A 24,633-nucleotide genomic window follows, 5' to 3' on the forward strand; every position below is an offset into this window, starting at 1 on the left:
AAGGAAAAGCAACTGTTTCTTTACAGGGTCTAAGGGTGAATAGCCTTATAAGAGGTACTTTGGAAGGATTAGTGTGTAAGCCCTAAGAATGAGCCTTATGTATTCATGAATTATAATTCGGGCCTCACTACAAGCTTCGGGCCTCACTCTCTTGGGGACCCGAAAGAAATTATCGAAAAAAACTGAATGTAGATTAAAAATAAAACAAAAGTTTCATTATCTTGGAGGCTCCCAAAGAAGTTTAAAGGAAAAAGCTCTGAATAGGAGTGAAAAATAAAATAAATGTTTCATACTCTTGGGGGGCCCAAAAGAATTTTAAAGAAAAAGGCTGAATGCAGGCGAAAAAATAAAACAGGCATTTCACTTTCTTGGGGCACCCAATTTTTTTTTTATTTTTTTTTTATTTATTTATTTATTTTTTTTTTTTTTAAGTTGAAAGGTGAAAAATAAGTAAAAGTTTTACTTTCTTGGGGCCCCAAAGAAATTTAAAGGAAAAATGTATGTGGATTAAAATATGAATAAAATAAAAGTTTCACTCAGTTCAATGATCTCAGAGAAATTTAAAGGAAAAGCTGAGTGTAGATTAAAATATAATGAAAATAAAGTATATTGTGTTATTTAGATTCTGAGGTCTTATGATGCAAGTAATGGGGCCCCGTCTACTAGCCTGCTTCCTAAACTATCACTGTTTATTTATTTATTTATTTATTTATTCATATATCAGTTTAAGAGAAGTAGAAGGAAGGGATCAACATATATAATGCTTTATTAGGGTACTAGCATTCTGTTCCTAATTAAAAGCTCTTTAGTGCAGACGCTATAGTCGCTGATTCACTTGTTTTCCTTCTGTCTTTATTCTTTTGTTCTTTACAAGTCGAATTTTCAGCGAGCGAAACCCTTTTGCTTAGCTGGTTTCCCCACTTCTGCTCTTGTTGTTTGGCGTATGAACTTACATTTCAGCCCACAAATTTAGAGTGAAGAAAATGTTCAATAAGAAAACAAGTGTTAAAATAATCAAAGTACTTCAGCATTATATTTAATTCAACTCCTGATTGTTCTCATATGGAACACTTGTCACAAATCATTCGATTTGTTGACATACAACGTGATTCTGTTCAAGTTCGGGAAGCATTTATTTATTTCATCTCTGTCGAAGGAAAGACTGCTGAGAGTATTTCTGTTGAAATACTGAAGAAACTTCAATGTGATAGGCTTGGTATTAAGATTCCAGAGGCCAGTCTTGTGATAATCAGGCTACAATGGCCGGGCAATATTCTGGAGTTCAAACTTTCATACGAAATATAAGTCCTTTGGCCATTTTCGTTCCTTGTAACAATAATTCATTGAACCTTGTGGCTCACGTGCTGCGCACGTTAACGTTCTGGCGGTGACTTTGTTTGGAGCAATGGAATGTTTGTTGGTATTCTCTCTAGATCTACTCACCGATGGAATGTGCTGCAAAATCACGTAAAGACTGGTCTGAAACGTGAAATGACACTAGATGGAAAGCAGAAGCTTTAAAGGCACTTTCTAGTAAATTGGATGAAGTAATTGATCCGCTGGAAGATCTGCGTGACACTTCGATTGAAACGCTTGATACTACAGGAGATGTTGGTCTTCTTCTTCCAAGCATCCAGTCATTTAACTTCATCGCTTTACTATATTTCTGGTCTGCAAATCTCTCATATATTGATCGGATCCAAAAATTCCTTCAATCTCAGGATATGAGTTTCAATCAAACTCTTATTCAGTTACAAAGCCTGGTTAACACCATTCCCCATGCCGTAAACATCGCCAACACCTAGTGGCCCACTTGCCGGTAAATGTCGATCGTTGCTATAGCGACGCGTCGAAGGACTGCCGCTAGTGTGTCACTGGCGGCAGGGTTTCTTAGAGTCGAAAGAGATATCTAGAGTCGGGATATTGAAGTTACCACCACGTAGCAGCGAGGACTTCATTTTGGTCCGTGCTTCTTCGTTTTGTCGCGGAGAATCACAAAGGGACCAACACGAACTATCGCCAGTCATGTGCATTCGGTTATTATATATTATTTTTTCCTGACGAATTGTTCCTAAAGTGAGCTACAGGGGTCAAGAGTAACCCCTGGCTCTGTATCATGAAGTGAAAAATCTTGAGATGAGTGCGTATGATTGTACGAATTTAGATGACAACTGTAGCCGATCATTTGAAAGTGAAAATGGGAGAACCATGAAATAAAGTAAATAGACGCGCATCATTTTGTTATAAAATTACATGGCGAACGGATTTTATCTTATCTCAAACGGTTATCGTAAACGGTCGAATATACATGGTTACAGGAGCACTCTGATTAGCCAAATTAAAAGTACCTCAAGGATTTATGCCTCTACAAACGATTTTTTCTTCATCGCCTCCGTGGCCAAGTCGGAAAAACACGTACCTAGTAATCCAAAGGTTGGTGGTTCGCGCCCACCCCGGGACACTTTTTTAAACATTTTTCAGTGTTTTTCAGACTCTCCTTAATGTAAACAAATCACGCATATAGGCGATTTAACATATTTTCGGGGAGTAATTTTGTTGTTCATTGGCGTTTCGTCGCGTCTCTGGAGCTGGTGGGGCGCTGGTGGTATAATTGTCAAAACGGAAGTGGGACCACCATGGATCGTCGCCGCGAGGCCGCCAATTTTTGGCGAGATATCTAGTTGCCCATCGGTGGTGCACCGACGCTTACGGCATGGGGTTAATATCTGGAGACTTGAGCTGGACAAGGAAATCATATCCATAGCTGAAAGAAGTTGCAGGGCATGGAACATAACTGTGAGTACAATAGTAGAAAGATGCATGCCTGGAGAAGCAAAGAAAGAAAGCTGACTGCACAGGCCGAAGTGAAGCGTTTTATCAATGAAATTCTAGATGAGATGAGACAACAAATGATCATTTTATTCACATACATGACCTGAACGACAGATTTGGATTCCTGTGCTCTATGGCCAACTTTGTGCAGCAGCTAGATGATGAGAGCGAGGAAAGGCTAAAAGCATGTTGCTCAGATTTGGCTTTGTTCTACCCGAATGACCTGAATGGCTTATTATTATTTCAGGATTTTAAGGATTTAATCCGTTCACTAAGATGTGCTCAGAAAGCTAAAGAACAACTTGAATTTCACCGCAAGATATCCTGAAATATGTATCTTCAATGGGGCTTGAAATTTACTAAAGTTTGGCAACCGCTCTTCAGATTTAGATAACACTGCCCGTATCTGTCACATCATGTGGAAGGTTTTTCACCAAAATGAAATTGATAAAATCATACTTGCGTTCCACAATGAGTCAGGAAAAATTCATGAATCTGGCCATTCTTTCTATCGAAAATGAAATAGCATCCACTGGACTCTGATAATATAGTTGAGACTTTCGCTGCTACCAAAGCAAGGAAGGTATCATTCTGAATGTTGGTGGAACATAGGCTAATATGGTAGTGGAACTACTGTCGAAAGTAGTTTCATGTTTCAAGTAAAGGCAATAAAAATACAAAAGTATCAAAAGAAAATGAAATCTTTGTTTTACGTCCCATGGTTATGCCGGTTAGGCTAAAGGGGACGGTGATGATGAGAAATGAATGAAAAGGTGGAATGAAGAAAGTGGGAGGAAACGGGAGAACTCATAGAAAACCCACGAGCACGGTGTTTGTCCACCACAAAGTCCACGAACCAGGGACCCCAAGCATTGGAGGTGAACGTTCTACCACTGAGCCACCGTGCCCCCGAAAGTACCAAGAGAGTAATAAAAAACTGTCAAGATTTGTCAATTGACTGGTGATAGGTGGTAATGAAAAGTAGGATGGTATAACCCGTAGTAGAATTCTGTGCTCACATATTTAATCTATAATATCCCCAATTATTCAATATATTCAGGATTTTTTGTTATATTCTAATACTAAGTATGTTAGTAAATGGTAATGGAAATAGTCATAAATGACAGAATATAAACGTGACTGAATTATTAAATACAAAATAATGTAATCATAAAACAAGTGCGAAATCTGGAAACAATAGTAAAAAAAAAAAAAAAAAAAAAGCAAGCAGGAGAAAAATATTCTAGTGCTTAACTATTCATTGATATTTCGGCAAAAGCAGCGGGACTAAATAGATCATACATTATCACTGGAGGGAAACCGAATGTTAAAGTGAACGGAGCTTATTGCAGGAAGAAAAATCTAATCAAATAAAACCCATCTAACGTAAATTCAGACAGGTGAAAAACTATGAATAAACTTAACCATATGAGAAATTGCGCAGGAGAAACACCAAAGGCGAGAACCGAACAAAAATATTCTAGAAAACATAAGAGCTGATATTTAAAAATCTCATCGGTTATATTATTATTTGCAATTTTTGCAATATCAGCTCATTGTTACGTTTTGTACGTAAATTTGTCTCTAACTGTATTATTAGGAGCATTACTTGCACTATTCCATCTAATTACACTGCAGGGCATTTTTAAGCTACCTTTTTGTATCCAAATGGATACCCAGTCCCAGTACTTGGATACCCAGGCCCAGCAGTTTGGATACCCAGTGCACTCCACAAATCTTTAAATTACTGGAAGAGTACTTGAACAATAAAGGGCCTATCCGGTTTCAGTGATGTAAACAGACCTTTTGGGAGATGGCAGAAATTCGGCTTAAATGTGGAAGAGACTCTGCAGATTCTAATTCGAAAAGCAAATTGTCCTAAAATGGATGGAACATACTCAAAAACAGCACGAAACATTAACATTAATGTCAGGGAAAAATCAATGGAAAACAAGTATTTCCTCCACTTATCTCAAAAACCTAAAGAGGGAGATGGCTGAAAATTAGATTAAATATTGGACAGTCTATGCAGATTCTACATTCAAAAAAAGAAATTGTCCTAAAATGGATGGAACATAGTCAAAAAAGATCACGAAACATGGAAAAGTCAAGTCAATGGAAAATCAGTGGGAAAAAATGAAGTTGTCCACATATCTCAAAAAGTGTAATAAGGAGATGGCTAATAGAAAGCTTATTACAAAGACACAGTGAAGAACTTATAAATGATGTATAGCACACACTGCAGGGTAAATATGGATAGAACGTTGTCAAAAGCCAAGTTGTTTGAGTAAAATCAATAATAATGATAAAGTATATGTATCTTCTTCGAATTACCCAGGTCACTCCACGCGGAGGTTACGTGCTTGAAATATCTCACATCTTGATTTGGAATCCCCAGACTCGGTTTAGCGCGCAACGTGACTTTTGACGTGATCACGTGACACAGTCTGGTGCTTATGGCAAACCGGATAGGCTCTTAGTTGAATTACTTGGTTCGCTTTCCAGAGATTCCCAATTCTCATTATTGCTCAATTCCAGTCTTCTCAAAGATTGTTCTCTTTAACGTATCCTGGCCTAACATTTTCTGGCAACCAAACATTTCATGTCTGCTATGGGCAATATCGATAATTGAGAGTTGTTCAGACATTTTTTCTGACATAATAGATGGCACAAACTTGTAAGAAAGTAAGAGATTGTCCATTAAGTACAAAGCGCTATTTTTAACAATTTTTGACCCTCTTTGTTGCACAGGTACCTTCAGTGGCGGGGAGGCTGAGCTCCAAAATTTTAGGATTTCTATAGGAAACGAATCAAATGTTACTCATAATCTTCAAGCCCCTTCTCCCAAAATTTTGGGATTCCTATACACGAAATATTCTTAGGGGAAGTCCCTACCAAAATATCTTTATAAATCTGTCGCTGTTACCTTTGTGCCCATCCCCCTTTTCCCGTATACTCAGATACTAGAATCTCTAATACTGCGTCACTGTATACTTTTCCGTTTTTTCTTCAGCTCCAGTTTTCTTAAATATTACCAGAAAAAAAAATCCTTTTCTTTGGTAATGTCAGTGCTGTTTATTCGGTGATAGTAGATCATGTTTAAATTCCGTGATAGTAATACAGGTATTAAGACTGCTAGTGATATTAACGGCTCCGTGAAACCTATGGTAACTAGATGAGAAACTTAATCATATTCTAAACATGTAAGAAACCAAACAATGCCATTGAAGTGTGAAAATAATGCTAGAAATTAACCATCTGCAAGTGGAATAACACGCTTTAAAACAGGAGAGATTTAAACCATGAAGATAAATTTTTGATTTTATATTGGTAGTAATATTTAGTATTAAATACATACGCATACACCTAAAATGATTTCGTTAGGGAAATGTTTAGTCAGGTTCACATATTGTTATTTCTTTGTTGAGTGGTTTGTGTCTTGTGTGTTTTTTGTTCTCTCCATCTCTACTAGTCGCGTTTCTTTGTCCTTGTCCTGTTTATGTCTAACTTAAAAATATGGATATAAAAATAAATAAATGAAAGAAAATATCCAATCATGATCGCGCAGTATGATTTTATCTTTTAAATACCGACCTGAGGGCGGATCTGAGCCAAAATGTGAAAAAAGAACATGTCCGCTCCTGTAATAATGGCGATGTGTTAAATCAGAAACGAAACGGTTAGCAGAAGTCTGACAAATACGCCATTTTGTATGTCATTATTTCATTTATGTGTACATTATACAAAACTGCGCTTTAAAAACTGTGTGCGTTTGAATTTTGCTGTGTGTGTGTAAAGGGCCCTTTTGTGCCTGGATACCCAGTAGCGATTTCTTAAAAAATGCACTGAATTACAGTACGCGTTGTTACTACGATAGTATAGGTGTAGGATAAATTCTGGATTCTTGATTGTTACGTTTTGTTGTGGGTTGTAGTTTCCGTTACACTTGTATCCTCAATCCTTTTTCTATCGTGCCCTTTGTTTAAAAATGAATAAAAAAATATGCAATGATAATCGTGGTCCAGTTTAATTTGTAGATACCAGCCTGAAGGCGGTTCTAAGCATTTAAAAAATAGAGAGGGATGCTGAATGTCAGCCCTATTTGTTTAACATATCCCATATTATAATGATCTAAACACAGACACCAACGGGAAAGGGGGAGGAACAAACAGAAAGAATGATTATGTAAATGGATGTCAAAAATAGAAGTGAATAAATCACGATTGTTTGAAAAGGGGCACCAACCTACTTCACTGGCCCCGGGCCCCAGTTTGCCTTACGCCGCCACTGAGTATGAATCAAGTTTGTACACGTTTCGTCATATTGTTAGCATTTCCTCTGTAAAGAAGGTCGTTTCAGCTCTAAGACAGAAAGAAATGGAATATTTTTCATGTTATTATAGATCAGAAGTATCAATATTGTAAATGATAAAATTTTCCCTAATGACCTATGCGGAATCGAACCCAGGACCCTTTCAATGCGTAACGAATGCGCAATCAGGAAAAAACTCTCGTGTATGTATCAAATTGCACACGTTTACGATTCAGTGGTTTCTTTAACGACGAAACACTGTGATTTCAGGAAGAAACACTCTGATTTCACTCTGATTCTCTGATGATAAAATACTATAGTGCAGAGAATTCTAATTTAAATTTGAAATCAAAAGAAGACATACAAACACGCAAGAACATGAAGGACAAAGTAGTATTGAGAGTCATTCGAAACCTTAAATAGAACTTTGTGCTTTAGACCACTTTTTATTTATTCACCGAAAATATCTCCGTCATTTATCTCTATTTTCTCCTAGGTTAGACTCGTTTTACAGTTCCATTAACCTTGAATGACAGGGACACGAACACAGACATCGAGAACATTTAACATTTCAAAGGATCTCCCACAGGGAATCAAACTCGGGACCCGGACTAGTGAACTATCTAATGGGTGGAGTACCTGATTCATTCCCAAGGCAAGTAAGCTCGAGGTGGACAACATCATGCACGTTGGTTTTCTAGGAACACTCCCGTACACCCGTTTCCTGCCACTTTCTCATTCCACCATTGTGTCCTCCATAATTCACTTGTTTTAATAATTGTCTCGCTTAACCTAACAGGTATAATCGTGGAACATTAAACGCAAAGTATTTATTTCATTTCATTTTCAAACAGTTAACCGAAATCAAACCGAGTAAAAAAAAAACAAAAAAAAAAAAAACAGTTGTATTTTCCATTGCTCATTAAGATGTTCTCTCAAAAATATATAGAGGAAAATACATGTGAAATCTTAATATCATTCAAAAGTGAAACAGCAGATTTATAATACCTTAACCCTAAAACGAAAGCATTACATATCTTTTGAAACTTTTCCAAAATATATTTGGATATTCTAAAAAGCGGCAATATAATGTCTTTCTCAAACAAAACTTAACCATATTACAGTTCGGTTTCTGAAATAAACTGATACATTCTGTTTGAACCATAAACGGAACCGAAACCAGTTAATCGGGGTTTGGAACGCGTCTAGTAGCTAGCTTGTAATGGATGTTTCTATTATCTCGTGAAATCAACTGCCGTTATGTAGTGTAAAGGGTCTTTCCTAGTAAGATAGTGAAATCGGCCCTTGATCCAAATTGGGTTGCTATTGTTCCAAAAGGTCACCCTTGACCTAAAACTACCTCAAAACAATTTTTGACCCCCTCCCCTTACCGAATTATCGTATCATACATGCCCAAAATTAATTATTTTTTTAAATTTTGGTGGGGGTGGTCCAAAAGTTTTCAAAGTTTCACAGATTGTAGATACTATCTACATGCAGATACTATGTAGATGTAAATGTGCAATTTTTTTCAAAACCATCAATGCGTATTTTCTTTATTTTTTTCGTGTTGAAAATTTCAAAAAATTGTAGAAAACATTTCTACATTTTTTTGAAATTTTCAACACGAAAAAAAATAAAGAAAATACGCATTGATGGTTTTGAAAAAAATTGCACATTTGCATGTAGATAGTATCTACAATCTGTGAAACTTTAAACATTTTTGGACCACCCCCACCAAAATTAAAAAATATTCAATTTTGAGCATGTATGATACGATAATTCCGCAAGGGGAGAGGGTAGGAGTCAAAACTTGTTTTGAGGTAGTTTTAGGTCAAGGGTAAGCATTTTGGCTAATAGCGACCCAATTTGAATCAAGGGCCGATTTCACTATCTTACCAGGAAAGACCCTTTAGAGATGAAGCCCCTATAATCCCATATTCCCGACCATATATATATATATATATATATATATATATATATATATATATATATATATAGATAGATAGATAGATAGATAGATAGATAGATAGATAGATATCGGGTGATTCCGTTAGTCCATACCAGGCCTTTAAATCGAAAACGGTCCGAGATATGTACAAACTGAAAAACACGTATCCCATTAGTTGCAAAGGACAACAGAGCGAAGTAAAAAGTTTCGTCCCAGGGTCCCAGACGGGGTCCAACTCAAAATTGTCAAGTGGAAAGAGGGGTCAAGTGGTATATCGCTTGAAAGCTCTTGTAAAAAGAAAGAAGCTACAACAAGTCCCGATTCTCTACAATCACTCTATGCAAAATGGCGGCGGGTCAAAATGTCATCAAAAGTTGCATTGAAAACAATATGACCACCCCTATAAATCTGAAACAGGCAACCAGACGGAAAAACTGAAAAACAAGTGTCACATGATGTTCAAAGGACAACAGATCGAAGTAAAAAGTTTCGCCCCAGGGCCCCCCACAGGGTCCCAGACGGGGTCCAACTCAAAATTGTCAAATGGAAAGAGGGATCAAGTGGTATATCGCTTGAAAGCTCTTGTAAAAAGAAATAAGCTACAAGTCCCGATTCGCTACGATCACCCTATGCAACATGTCGGCGGGTCAAAATGTCATCAAAAGTTGCATTGACGTGAATGTGAAAAAACACACATTCCAGTGGAATTTGCGGTAAAATTGCTGGACAATGCCCGGTAGCCCTGGAGAGTTGTGGTGTTCATCATAAAAACACATCAGCGAGTGGTGCACACAGCCGAAATATTTAGTCAATGACATAGTCGGTCGGGAGAAAACAACTGTTTTCACTTTGCTTGCACAGAACTCTTCGAGATGTGGAACGAAGCAAGCATGCTCTACCAATGTTTCCTGTATCTGTTTTGTAAGAGGTCTGGGACTCTTCCCAGATCTTGACCTTGGTGACCACACAGGATGTGTGTTTGAAAGCCCTTTGTCGGTAGTTGTGATGTTGCTTCTTAGGGTGGCCTCTCCCCTCCCAGACCTCCGACACTATGGAATCAAGGAAATTGAACACTGTATCCTCCCGACTGGCTAGTGCAACGGACGAAATATTTCGGCTGTGTGCACTACGCGATGATTTGTTTCCATGATGCACACCATAACTCTCCAGGGTACAGCAATTATACGGAACATTCCCCTGGGACATGTTGTTTTGCACCATTTGCCCGCATTCAGCCCAGAACTCACAACAGCGGTATAAATAGATCTGTATTCTGGACTTGCCGTGTGCTATCCAATGACGTATAAATCTTGCCAATCCCCGAGTGTCACGTTGCGACCTTCTCCGCGTTATTGTGTTATTTCCGTTCGAGAATGCATTTTCCCCCCAATTTCCGGCCTAGGTTTGAATGATGTCACAGCCTGGTTCGTCTTTATACCTATCTTAAGCTCAGTGTTCCTCAGTAACAACAGGCGAATAATGGGATTGACGCAAGGTTCCAGCCCTGTCCTTACCTGCCCTTTTGTCCCCTATGCGTCGTGTAGAAGTGGATAACTTCAAATGAAATACCGAAATGAATAAACATACACATCTTTGATAACGATTACAGCAACTGGATTGTGCTGTTTGCTGGTTTATGTTTGTTGTACAGCGGTGGACACTTCTAAATGGTACAGCCATATGGAGATTTACGGCTAAGGTGTACCATTTAGAAGTGTCCACCGCTGTACAAAACATACGCCTTTCGAGAGAAACAGTCGCAGACAACCTTGAATTGAAAGGCACGAACGTGAGGTACGCTGGAACACAGTTTGTTCCACAGTAAGTTGAGCAGGCTTTGCTGAAGGGTCGTTAGTACGAATTGTAGTGAAGTACTTGTGCTGTGCAAAAGTAATACACGCTACGAATTGAGAGAGAGAGAGAGAGAGAGAGAGTGTGTGTGTGTGTGTGTGTGTGTGTGTGTGTCAGAAGGCTTCCATTTCATTGTAGAAGGAGGCACGTACTACCCTAATATCGTGTGTTAGTGCAGTGTCGGCTAAAGATAGCATTGTATTGGAACAATGCCATATATGAACGGGGAGGCATTTGACATGTTAATGGTTTTAGGGGAATGTAGGCAAAACTATAGAGCTGCAGCTCGAATTTATAACGCAAGGTTCCTCAGCGACAATCAATATCCCATAATGTACTTCAACGGTTAGCAAATCGTCTGAAACAAACAGGGCGCATACCTCCTCAATATGGGGGTCACAAACATGCTCCAATTGTAGATGACAACGATGTCGTTATTGATGTTTTGGCTGCTGTCGAAGTACGTCCTAATGCATCCTCAAGAGATATTGCCCGGAATCGCGGAATTAGTCAAACAAGTATACTGTGGAAGCAAAACCGCCACCCGTATCACATCTCCTTGTGCCAGGTGCTAACAGATGCCGACCGTAATAAGCCCCTCCAGTTTTGTAATTGGGCCCGTCAGAAATTGAGGACAAACCCAACGTTTTTCAGTATACGTGCTGTGGACAGACGAAGCAATATTTACAAGTGATGGTCATGTCAACCTACACAATGCGCATTATTGGGCTGCGGAGAATCCGCACTGGACACTACAGATCGACCGACAAAGACGTTGGAGCATCAATGTGTGGGGTGGTATCATTGGAACACATGTAATTGGGCCCTGGTTTATTGATGGAAATTTAACGTCGGCTCTGTTCCATCAATTCTTGACAGAACATCTACCGCAACTGTTGGAAAACATCCCACTTCATGTGCGGCGTAATATGTGGATGCAATTAGATGGTTGTCCAGCACATGCTGCTCGTATATGCAGAGGTGCATTAAATACTTTATTTCCGCACCGTTGGTTAGGAAGAGGGTCCGATACTCCTTTCCCTCCTCGCTCTCCAGACCTTACGTGCATGGACTATTATTTCTGGGGTCGATACAAGGAGCTTGTTTACACGATTAGACCAACTACACCAGAAGATATGAGGCAACGTATAATGACCGCATTTCGAAGCATAGCAGAGACAGAGCTTGAAGCTGTGGGCTATAATTATTATCGCCGTCTGGACCGTTGTCTTGCTGTACATGGACGACAATTTTGGTAAAATGTGATGTAAAACGTGCTGTGTGAAGTGCACATCTGTTACATAACGGACAGCAGCCGTCTCCAAGGTAAATATGATATATCATTTGTACGTTATGCGATGGTAAATTAATTCTTAGAACAACTTTAGACGTTTCAATATAATATGCTTACCTGTCCACCATAACGCTTCCATTTCCATATTGTGTATATTACCAGTGTTGACTACGAGACAAGAGAAGACAATACTTTTCAGTAGTGTCACGAAAGAGGACTGAACAGCCTCTGTAGTATTGTACCCGGAAAACGTATGTTACCAAGGAAATATAGCTGTTCAAAATGTTCAGAGTCTTCCCTTCAGCACAATCAAACAACTGCTAATTTGGAGGTGGACCCTGCCTGGATATCTCGAACTGGTTACCGTGATATGTTGTACTTTTGAAATAATGAGACTTGTTCTTCAGTTTTTACGTATGGCTGCCCGGTTCAGATTTATAGGGGTGGCCATATTGTTTTCAATGCAACTTTTGATGACATTTTGACCCGCCGACATGTTGCATAGGGTGATGGTAGAGAATCGGGACTTGTTGTAGCTTATTTCTTTTTACAAGAGCTTTCAAGCGATATACCACTTGACCCCTCTTTCCATTTGACAATTTTGAGTAGGACCCCGTCGGGGACCCTGGGACGAAAATTTTACTTCGCTCTGTTGTCCTTTGCAACTAATGGGATACGTGTTTTTCAGTTTGTACATATCTCGGACCGTTTTCGATTTAAAGGCCTGGTACGGACTAACGGAACCACCCGATATATATATATATATATATATATATATATATATATATATATATATATATATATACATATATATATACATACATACATATATATATATATATATATATATATATATATATATATATATATATATATATATATATATTGCCTGTTTCAGAATTTGTGTAATTTTCTTCAGCACTGGAAGAAGATAAGAGTTTCACAGTATTAATATGAAATTCGGCATTTTTATTGAAAAATGTCCGATTTTTTAAATTTTAACTAAATGTGAGAAAGACTTTTTTTTTTTTTTTTAAGTGTAAGCACAAAACTATTTTCCTTATGGGATATTCTATGTAAACCTTTGAGGAAGTTTCTCCAATGATTATGGTAAGGATTTTGGGGCGCATCAATATTATTTGTTATAAAATGCAATAACACTCATCCGAAATGGTAGTATAGTTATCTAGAACATTATTTTTAAGGTTCATCTTTTGGGTGGCAAGGGACGTAAAATGTTTGCAGGGTGAGTGTCACCAAATCCCAAATTCTATCTTGGGAATGCCAGTAAGCGTCAGCTTAATCACAAATGTCATAGAATTAATGTTCTGATGCTCCTTGCATGTGCCAGTGACTGATATGGGGCTACAGTCCCACTACTAAAAGTTCACATAAATATTCGGCATAAATATCCTTAAGAGGGACATACGGTAAGAAACATGTTTTTGTCAATTAATGTGAAAATTGACGTTCTCTTAGTAAACAAAGGTATTCGTTTTTGAAATCTGGATTACTGTTTTAGTAAGACAGCCCTTAGGGGGGCACAGAGGACATACCATTGACGTTGAATTTTTATGAAAACTCGAAATTTTATTTTGGAAATGAGTGCGATTTCCAGATTAATCAGAAATGTCGCACAATTAATACTCCAGTGCTCCTCGCATGTACCAGTTACTAATATGGGTAGTTGGCACGAACACATTTTGCAACATATCTACCAGATGACTTAAAACATTGAATTGTCCAGAGTGTAGAGATTATCACTCCAGATACGTTGGAGAAGGTGTTCACAATGGCTATAGTAAATCACATTATTTTTTCTCTATTTACGAATAAAGAAAACAATATTGAAATGTAAAGCTAACCTACTAAACTTGTAATTTTTAAAATGTTACTTTTCATTAAGATTTTTTTGTGGTTCCTGCGAGATTTTCCATGGTCATTTTATGTTCTATTTCGAGCTGGTTTTGCTTAAGTGTGCAGAAAATACGTTGGTGACTTGTGTGTGATCTTGTGCTATAACAAGAGTCCCAATTGATTTTTAACAAATGCAAATTCTTTGATTATATTCCAGTGACACCATAACAAAACTATATGCATAATCTGTTACAGTGTTATTTACAGTAGATTTGAGATTTTTTTTTAAAATCACAAAATTTATCTGCAATAATAATAAAATACATGACATCTACCTTGTACCTGTATATCCATGCTAAGAATATTTATCGTGCTTTTTGATATGACTTTTGGAAGGGCGGAGCGTAGCCCCATATGCACATGAAATGAGCATTAGAATATTAATTCTGTGACATTTGAATTAATTGGACGCTCATTTTCCTTTCTAGAAAAAAATTGGGGTTTTTGTAAAATAATAATAATAAAAAAGCTCCTTAGACCCCTATGTCCCGCGAAGGCGGCGCGTTACCAAAATAGCATTCCAAATTTGAAAATCTCATACCTTCTTAATAGGACAGCATCAAATTTCACATTAATTGATCGAAAAGATACCTTCTTCCGGTATGTTTCTGCTAAGGATATTTATGGTAAATTGTACATGTGATTTTTAGAAGAGAGACCGTAGCCTTACATTAGTCACTGGCACATCCAAGGAGCATCGGACTGTTACTTCTGTTACATTTGTCATTAATCTGGCACTCACTCTCATTCTCAAAATAAAATTTGGTGTTTTTTTATAAAGTTTCAACATCATATGCTACGCTGTCTGTGCCCCCCTAAGGCGCTGTCCTACTAAAACAGCAATCCAGACTTCAAAAACGCATACCTTTTATACTACAAGAATACCAATTTTCACATTAATTGACCAAAAAAAGTTTCTTCCCACATGTCCCTGCTAAAGATATTTATACCGAATTTCTTTGTGAATTTTGGACGGGAGCTGTAGCCGCATACCAGTCACTGACATGGAAGAAGCATCGAAATAATGATTCCGTGAAATTTATGATTTTTTATGTGAGTTTTAGATATTGGAATATAGCCCAATATCAGTCACTGGCACATGCAAGGAGCATCAGAGCATTAATTCTGTGACATTTGTGATTAAGCTGACGCTTACTGGCGTTCCCAAAATACAAGTTGGGATTTTGGTGACTCTCCACTGACCACCGCTTAACAATCCTTGCCATCCAAAAGAAGAGCCTTACAAAAATAATGTTCGAGACGACTATACTATCATTTCGGATGTGTGTTATTGCATTTTGTAACAAATAATACTGATGTGCCACAAAATCCTTACCAATAATCATTGAAGAAAACTGCTTTAAAAAATTAGCATTGAATCTCCCATAAGGAAAAAGAAGTTTTGTGTTTACGTCCCCAAAACACAGGCTAAACAATGACTTTCTCTCATTTACTGTTAAAATTTTAAAAATTCAGACATTTTTTCAATAAGAATGCCGAATTTCTCATTAATAGTGTGAATCTTCTTCCAGTGTTATAGAAAATTACACGAATTGTGAAATAGACTATCCAGACACAAACACACACACACACACACACACACACACATATATATATATATATATATATATATATATATATATATATATATATATATATATGGTTAGAAATAGGGGATTATAGGGGCTTTATCTCCAAATTTACATTACATAATGACAGTTGATTTCACGAGATAACAGAAACATCCACCACAGTCTAGCTACTAGATGCGTTCCAAAACCCGATTAATTGGTTTCGGTTCCGTTTAAGGTTCAAACAGAAGTGTCAGTTTATTTCAAAAACCGAACTGTAATATGGTTCAGTTTTGTTTGAAAACAGACATTATAATGCTGCTTTTAAGAATATCCAAACATATTTTGGAAAAGTTCCAAAAGATATGTAATGCTTTCGTTTTAGGTTAAGGTATTATGAATCTGCTGTTTCACTTTTAAATAGAATTACGATTTCACAAGTTTTTTTCTGTATACATTTTTGTGAGAGCACGTTAATGAGCAATGGAAAATACAACTCTTTTTCGGTTTGGTTTGGTTTCGGTTAACCGTTTGAAAATGAAATGAATTTTTTTGCGTTTAACGTCCCACGGTTATGCCTGTTAGGTTAAGCGAGACAATTATTAAAATAAGTGAATTATGGAGGACAAAATGGTGGAATGAAAAAGTGGGAGGAAACGGGAGTACGGGAGTGTCCCAAGAAAACCCACGTGCACAATGTTGTCCACCTCAAGCTTACTTGCCTTGGGAACGAACCAGGTACTCCACCCATCAGATAGTTCACTAGTCCGGGTCCCGGGTTGGATTCCCTGCGGGAGAGCTTTTGAAATTTTAAATGTTCTCGATGTCTGTGTTCGTGTCCCTGTCGTTCAAGGTTAATGGAACTATAAAACGAGTCTAATCTAGTAGAAAATAAAGACAAGTTTCGGAGATATTTTCGGTGAATCAAAAAACAGAAAAGAAAATAGTCTGAAGCACTAAGTTACAGTTAAGGTTCGAATTACTCTCAAGACCACTTTATCCGTCATGTCCTTGCGTTTTTGTGTATCTTCTTTTGTTTTGTAATTTAAATTAGAATTTTCTGTACTATAGTGCTTTATCATGACCGAAATCAGTGTGTTTCGTCGTTATCAAAACCACTGAATCGTAAACGTGTGCAATTTGCTACATAATGTGAGTGTGTTTCGTCGTTATTAAAACCACTGAATCGTAAACGTGTGCAATTTGCTACATAATGTGAGTGTGTTTTTCCTCTTACTTAACAGTGCCGTCTTAGAGTAGTGGCTTGAGTATTCGTTTGGTAATGAAAGGGTCCTGGGTTCGATTCCGCATAGGTCATTAGGGAAAATTTTAACATTTACAATATTGATACTTTTGATGTATAATAACATGAAAAATATTCAGTTTCTTTCGGTCTTAAAGTTGAAACGACCTTCTTTACAGAGGAAATGCTAACAACAGAGGTTAGGCTAAAGGAGACGGTGATGATGAGAGATGAGTGAAATGGTGGAATGAAGAAAGTGGAAGGAAACGGGAGAACCCCGATAAAACCCACGAGCACGGTGTTTGTCCACCACAAAGTCCACACGGCGCGAGCTGGGATCAAACCAAAGACCCCAAGCACCGGAGGTGAACGCTCTACCACTGAGCTACCGCGCTTCCTGGTATAAGATTCAGTCTACCGAGCAATTCTTACATAAAGAGTGGACATACACTATTTCGAGAATCGAGATAAGACGAGAAAAGTTTACGATGCTTTTCGTCACGTCTCGATTCTCATCTCGAAAGTGAGACATTAATTTGAGTTAGTCTTGTCCCATCTCGAATTTAAAGTGTCAGTTCTCGTCTCGATTTTGTTTCTTTTGTTTTAGTATCGAGAAGAGAAATTCCTGTTCTCGTGGGCAACACTAAACAAAACCGCAATATTCTTGCCAAATATCACGTTTCTGCTTGTAATGGTATGATGTCAGCGATAATAAAGCTAAGAGCTTACGAGATAATAATAATCTTCTACGAGATAATAATAATTATTATTAGTTTATTATTATTATTATTATTAGTGAAGATTTAATAGTTAAAGTATTGAAACATCCGAGTATTCATATATCTGAAGATGATAAAACGTAATTCATCGCCGATCAATCGCCACCAAAAATTCTAAAGTAAAAAAAAAAAAAAAAAAAAAAAATACTTGCCCTTCGCGGATCCGATTCGAGGACATTCAGATTACTGACAGAACGCCTTGACCGCTGAACCACGATCAATGCACGATAAAAGATTTGTCCTTAGTGTGTTTATGTTAGGTTTCTTTGCCTCCGCTTACAAAGTTCTACGAGATTTCTATTCGATTCAAAACGTCTTTCGTATTTATTGTATGATGTCATTTCGTATGATGATTAAGTCAAAAATCTTTGGTGTAGCTTATATTAATAACTTGAGTTGTTCTTATAACTTTGGTCCTCAACTTTGTTTCTTCTCCGCACCAAACTACACATATGACAGATTAAAGATACAAGCAGTTGCCATTACCTGGTCAAGGACTTACGCTTGCCATTAGATAAACGTTTGTTCGACGTAATATTAAAGCACAAGAATCACGTGATCAGCTCCAAATGGAAAAGATTGAAGTGTTGTCTTCTATTCATGGGTCTCTTTTTAACAGGCATTAGGAAAAAAAACATAAACCAAGTGTGGCCGAGATTCCAACCCAAGACACATAATGAGTATTTCAGTTGTCAAGTACGATATCCACTCACCGAGCAATATACAACAGAAGTTTCTGTAAAAAAAGGTAATATCTGGGACTAATTGTAATACTTTTCTTTTATTAATGTTAAGTACTAAGCTATGAAGATTTGTTCTGATTTCTTTTTTTATCTTTTTACAGCTTGTAGTTTGAACTTCAACAGTAAAATAAATATAAATATCTATTTTATTCATATTTGCTATTTGAAGAGCTTTGCTAAACATAATTAAATTACGAAGTGGATGTGTAGTGTATGGACTGATAGTTCATAAAATCGATTCCAAGAAGGGTTAAACATTGTAGACCCGCGACAGAAATCTTTTTGACAGATAATAATGTATTATTTTACCATTCAAGACGCTCCTTTTAGATGTCAGCGTAATTAATTAAATACCTACCAAGACACACAGGTTTCTATGGTAGAAAAGAAATACAGTGTCACACTCAAAGCTTCTTTAAAAGGGTTGTCCTAACTGAGACTTAGCTACTTAAGCCTTCATTCGGCAAACCGAAAGTTTTTGTGTTTATTTGTTTAAAAAAAGAAAATCAAACTTTTGTTTCCGTTCTTTCTCTCTCCGACCATCATTTGATGACATAACACTCAAGTTAGGAGATACCGGAAGAAGTGAAAGAATAGCCGACGTGTTAGAGGCACTAGGTTAGAAATCGTGGGGTCGCGGCTTCAAATCCGCTATAAGTCAATGTAACACTTTTAAATTTAATTTCTTCTTGCAAGGGATATGATGACTTCTCTTTACTCAAAGTTCTTCAACTAGAGATGAGATGCAAGAATCATGCACATGCTAACTGAGAGAAAGAGAGAGTGGAGATATCCCCAATTGAAATATTATCCGAAACATTCATCGATATTCGCATTTGATTATGTTTTAGTTCATTTTTGTTTACTCTTCTTTATGAAATAACAGTTCTCGATTACTTAGAATATAATAAGGGGCAGTGAATGATATATTACGGCGTATTACAAGAAAGAACTCGTATTCTTTTGATATCGTATATGCTTCTAATAAAAACATGCTTATATCATTAATTGCGAATTAAATTACATAAACTCTTGTTATGTACACACAAAATATGACTATTTGTCATATTTGAAACATATGACATGTTTTCTACTGATGCATTGGTTTTCGCAAATTGAACTGACACACACTGCATATTTCGTTTTTACTTTCTTAGATTGTCTTTCTTTTTTTTCTTCTTTTCTTCTTTCATTTTCCGAACATACTGGAAACTAGTAATGTAACTTCAGAAAATATTCTTGTTAGCTTTAATGTGTAAATGAATAATAATAATAATAATACATTTAAAATATAAAAACTACGTTGGTTTTGCTGGTAAAAATATTCTCGCAATACAAAATTGAAGTCAAAACACCTCGACCTGATATTTTTCTCATAAAGTTTTACTAGAGATATTAAAACTGCTAAGTAACAAAAGTGAAGGTAACGTTGAAACGAATAATGTAAAAGATCGAGTGATTTTACAAAATACTGTAACCTGTAAAATAAAATGAATGTTTGACCAACATTGATTTTTCCTTGGTATGTCTAAGGTTAAATACGATCTCTTTGTGACTTTCTCATGATATCAGTTGCTCTGTAGATACTAAGAGGCGTATTCTACCTGATTTTTTATTCGTCGCAGAGGCATGGATATTTTTCTACTTTTTTGCTGTTTGCTACACTGACATGTTTCGAACAAACTATTGCGCTTGTAGAACTCCTTCTGTTGTTCTCAACCAGCCAACCTTAACAATATTGTTGGTTGTGTAACGTCGCAGGATATGAAAAATGGAAGTGTGAATGTGCTTTTGCTCGTGTACATACAGAAAACGAAAATCATCTGTTATTTCTTTTCTGCCTATAGCGCTGCTGTTAAGACACCAGTGAGGTAAATAATTGATTAATTTGTGTACAGAGTTTGGCACCGATATTGAAAGTACTACCTGTAGGAGTTGTGAATTCTGTGGGTGTGAGTGTCCGGCGAACCTTAGTGATTGGCACTCACACTTTGTCATTCGTACATAGTTTAAAAGAAGTTATTGGGCCATTGTAATGGAAAAAGTGATCAAAAAGATCGTTATTTTCCTGACTGATATCATAAGTTCCCCAATCCACCATTTCTATCATAAATACAGGCTACGGTATCATTAGGTGCAAATGACAACGTTCTATGTTCTGGAAATACGGAAGTACTGCAATCAGTAAATTCGTTAGTATCCATCACATCTAATGTGTCTTTTAATAATTCTTTTACAAGTAGCAAGTCTCAAATTTCTTACTGTTTGACTGCACTTCTTCTGATGAAACAGATAAATTGTATGCCTGAGATATATATCAACACACAACCTGCACATCTGTTCAGTTTTTAAAATCGTGAATTTCACATCAGTGCAACAACTTATAACTCAGAAGCTACTCGAGTCTCAGTAATGCAATTTTACTTACTTGTTACTGCATAACTATCGTCTATTTAGTGCAAATTTAGGATTTTTCACGTGAGTCCTCCGTGAGATATTTGATGGTGAAAATATACGATTTTCGAAAAATTGAAAAGTTTAAAAATTTCCAAAAAATCAAGTATAAGGCTCTCAGATCTGAAACTTATTTGGGATGTTGTTTGCTATCTAGTATCTATGTATACAAAGAATTAAAGGTGTCTCATTTATTTCGTTTCAAAATGTACATTCTAAAATTGCCATTTCTAGGTTTCGAACCTCAATGTTCAGAGCTTGCTTTTTCAACGTTCTAAAGTACGTCTCAATGTGCACAGAACACAGAATGTTGTCCATTCCATTATCTTTCATATGGTTTTGGTTTGAACTCATTATCTTTAAAACCTAAAAAGTTACAGCGTTTAACGGAATCCTCTGAACAGTGGAAAATACGCTCAGGCGCCTATACAAAATGGCCGCCACAAACAAACCTGCGCGCGGCTAAAAAATAAATGAATACCCGCTTTCAACTCTTTAAGTGTGGTACAATCTTAAGTAAAAGAACTGAAAAATAAATAAATTTTGTCAGCAACCTTTGACCTGGAAATTGGTCGATTTCATTTGGATTGACCCCTATTAGTTTCGTCTTCTAAAGTGATGTTTTCACGCCGATCTGTCAAATTTTGTGATTGGATTTCTAAAGCCGTAATATCATAATTTATATGGTTCAAATTGTGATGGCTAATTTCTAGATTTTCTTCCTTATAATCTGTACAATCTTGACTGTCGGCCTCCTTGTCAACGGGCGGCCCTACACTTTTTTTACGCTTATAACGTTGAAGCTCCATGTCCGCGCTTCCGCAGAGTTGGCGTGGGTCAATGAAAACTTGACCCACGACCCACTGACCCACCATGACCCACTGACCCACCACCTACCATGGCCCACTCTGACCCATGACCCACCACCCACCGTGACCCACCACCCACTGTGATCCACCATGACCCACCACCCACGGTGACCCACTCTGACCCACCACCCACGGTGACCCACTCTCATCCACTTTGACCTACCCTGACTCACCAAAATCAATCGTCATCAACTCTGAACACGATCCACGGCCTCTTCTGAACTGACTAAAGAGTTTACACTTGTAATAAAACAAGACTGAAATTGTCACTAATCGGAGTTTGAATTTCTAGTCAATCGCTCAAGCACCACTCTGTTACAATAACGGTGGATCTGACCTTTACGATATAAAATGGTAAAGTGTTTGTCAGTGAGGAAATTGAAACAGTTCGAGATGGGGGGAAATTAGTGTGTGCCTAAAATATACTTGTGCTAAGAGAATATTCTTGCAAGTGTTAATTTCCGAACGCATTCCACAAGAAACTTCTGTTCGCAGGAAAATACCCCTGTACAATATGGAAAAGGTTATGGTTTCTCAGTTCATAGTAATTTTTTTCACAAAAGACTTGAAAAATCAATTGTTCACAGGGTATAAAGGTGCTCGGGTACCCTATGTGAGAGCATCTCCATAAAGTATGCTCATAATTGTAATTTATGTAATCACTAAAACACCACGTTAAATTTAAGTTACAAATATGCATAATTGCAATTATTATGAATATTTATTCAAAGTAGTTTACCTAAAGCAAAGAAAAGACTTACTAAAAATTAGGTACAAAGTTGAATAACACAAATAAGCTATTAGTAATACAAGTATACATTTTCCGTATCTCGTAACTTTCCACCTTAAAACAAATTTGAAATCGGATTTATTTCCTGTTGGTAACTTTTTGGCGGCAAATCATCCGCAGTGGAATGATGTCCATTCTTGAGCCAAGAAAGAACTAGCTTGTCTACTTTATCTAACGGTGGGCCATTAACATTGATGAACAACAAGTTAGACAATGTTTAAACACTTAGTCTATTTCTAATATCAGTCATCTGTAAATTCATAAGGGGAAATCCCCGTTCGCACTCTGTCGTGGAAATTGATAATACTTCTACCCGATTTCTGTAACTTCTCATCGACAATCTACTTGTTAGACTTAAGTCTGATAACGATTTTTCTTGGTCAGGCTTGAAGTACTCAGCAAGAAGTATAATCTCTCTATCACCATACATCTTTTCTATATCGACCATGTCAGTTGGCAATGTCAACCCATGGCCAACCAACAGAAACTTCATCTACCACGCCTGTGATAGGGAATCTTGTGAATAAATTATCAATTAAAGTCTGATAAACTGATGATTTCTTATTTGTTTATAAATTTAATTTTTGTAATTACACATGCAGGGTGTCTAGCAGTCGGGAAAATCGGGAAAGTCGGGAATTTGTCTTAAATTTAAAAAATGGTCGGGAATTCGGGGATTTGTCTGGAATTTGCGGAAAAAAGTCGGGAAAAATGGAATTAAATTCCACATGTTGGAAATGATGCTGACGCTTGTCGGAGCGACTTCGATAAACCTCGCGTTCCCAAATGCATCGCGATGTAGTACGTTTACATCGTATTTTTTTAAAAAGTGTTCCTAAATACATCGCGATCCATCTCAACCGTTTTTTTTTTATTTTCTACGTAAAAGTGATCACGTGGTACGCGTTGCATCTCGTACACCGTGGATTTTCTGCGATTTATGTGAGGCGCGCGGTTTGTCTCCTGCTGTGGTGCTGGGGGAAGAAGAGTGGTGAGCGAGTGGTTGGCAACAGTGTTTGCTGACAGCAGAAAGGTTTTTGCGTTTCAAGAGTAACGGGTGGTTAATTGGGCGTTGCATCGTACTATGCGTATATAATATTTAGTATAAATTAAATGTTGGATTGTTTTTCACGTACAGGTAAGTTTATCTGGGGAATGATTTCGTAAATAATTCAATACTTTTCACCAACTATTACAAAAAAAAAAAAAAAAAAAAAAGCAAAGTTTTCCTAACGTTAGGTTAACGTTTATTTACGTAATCGTCAATTAGGCCACGAATTAGCTCAGCACCGAACATATTCGCGTAGTTTTGCCATGATTTATCTTTTGTGTTTTCAGAGTCTGACGCACATCATGCAGTCAACGAATTTTCAAGAAAGGTGGAAAGATGAATTTCCCTGGGTAAAAGAAGGGAAGACGAAGTTAACTGCAGAATGTGTGTGGTGTCATGACACATTTTTGTTTGGCACCATGGGACGTACAGCTCTTACCAGTCATTCAAAGAGCAAGAAGCATCAAAACCTTGGAGCGATTCGACAGAAGACTTTCGCAATGACATATCATTTCCCAACAAAACCTAAAGAAATTTTAGATGTTCCTGCGTCTTCATTAAATGTAGATCAACCTGGCACCAGCACTGGTCCTGTTCCATGCTCATCCAGCGAAACATGCTCTCCCACTCGTAGGTCTACTTCGACCCTGGACAAATATAAACTAAATGATAGAGTCACACAGGCGGAGATTTTGTGGTGTATAAACGAGGTGATGAATCACAACTCTTTACGCAGTGCTGAAAGTAGTGTTCTTCTTTTCACTAGGATGTTTCCAGACACTACAATTGCTAACGAGATGAAATTGCACAAGGATAAAATGTCATATAGCATCGTGTACGGATTGTGTCCATACTTTCAACGTGAACTTAAATCCGTATTACAAGGGTGCGAACATTATGTCATTGGATTTGATGAAGTAAATAGTGTTGCGCAAAGAACTCAAATGGATGTAAGTGTACGCTTCTGGGACGATAAC

General features: G+C 37.2%; 1 protein-coding gene across 4 annotated transcripts in view; it reads left to right on the forward strand.

Annotated features, from left to right (window-relative positions):
- Taf1 (TATA-box binding protein associated factor 1) overlaps positions 1-24,633 on the forward strand; it is a 726,438-nt gene that overhangs the window by 692,033 nt on the left and 9,772 nt on the right. The gene's annotated exons all lie outside the window — the stretch shown is intronic.

Source organism: Thermobia domestica, chromosome 10 (assembly GCF_964235325.1).
Source record: "Thermobia domestica chromosome 10, izTheDome1.hap1.1, whole genome shotgun sequence".
NCBI lineage: Eukaryota > Metazoa > Arthropoda > Insecta > Zygentoma > Lepismatidae > Thermobia > Thermobia domestica.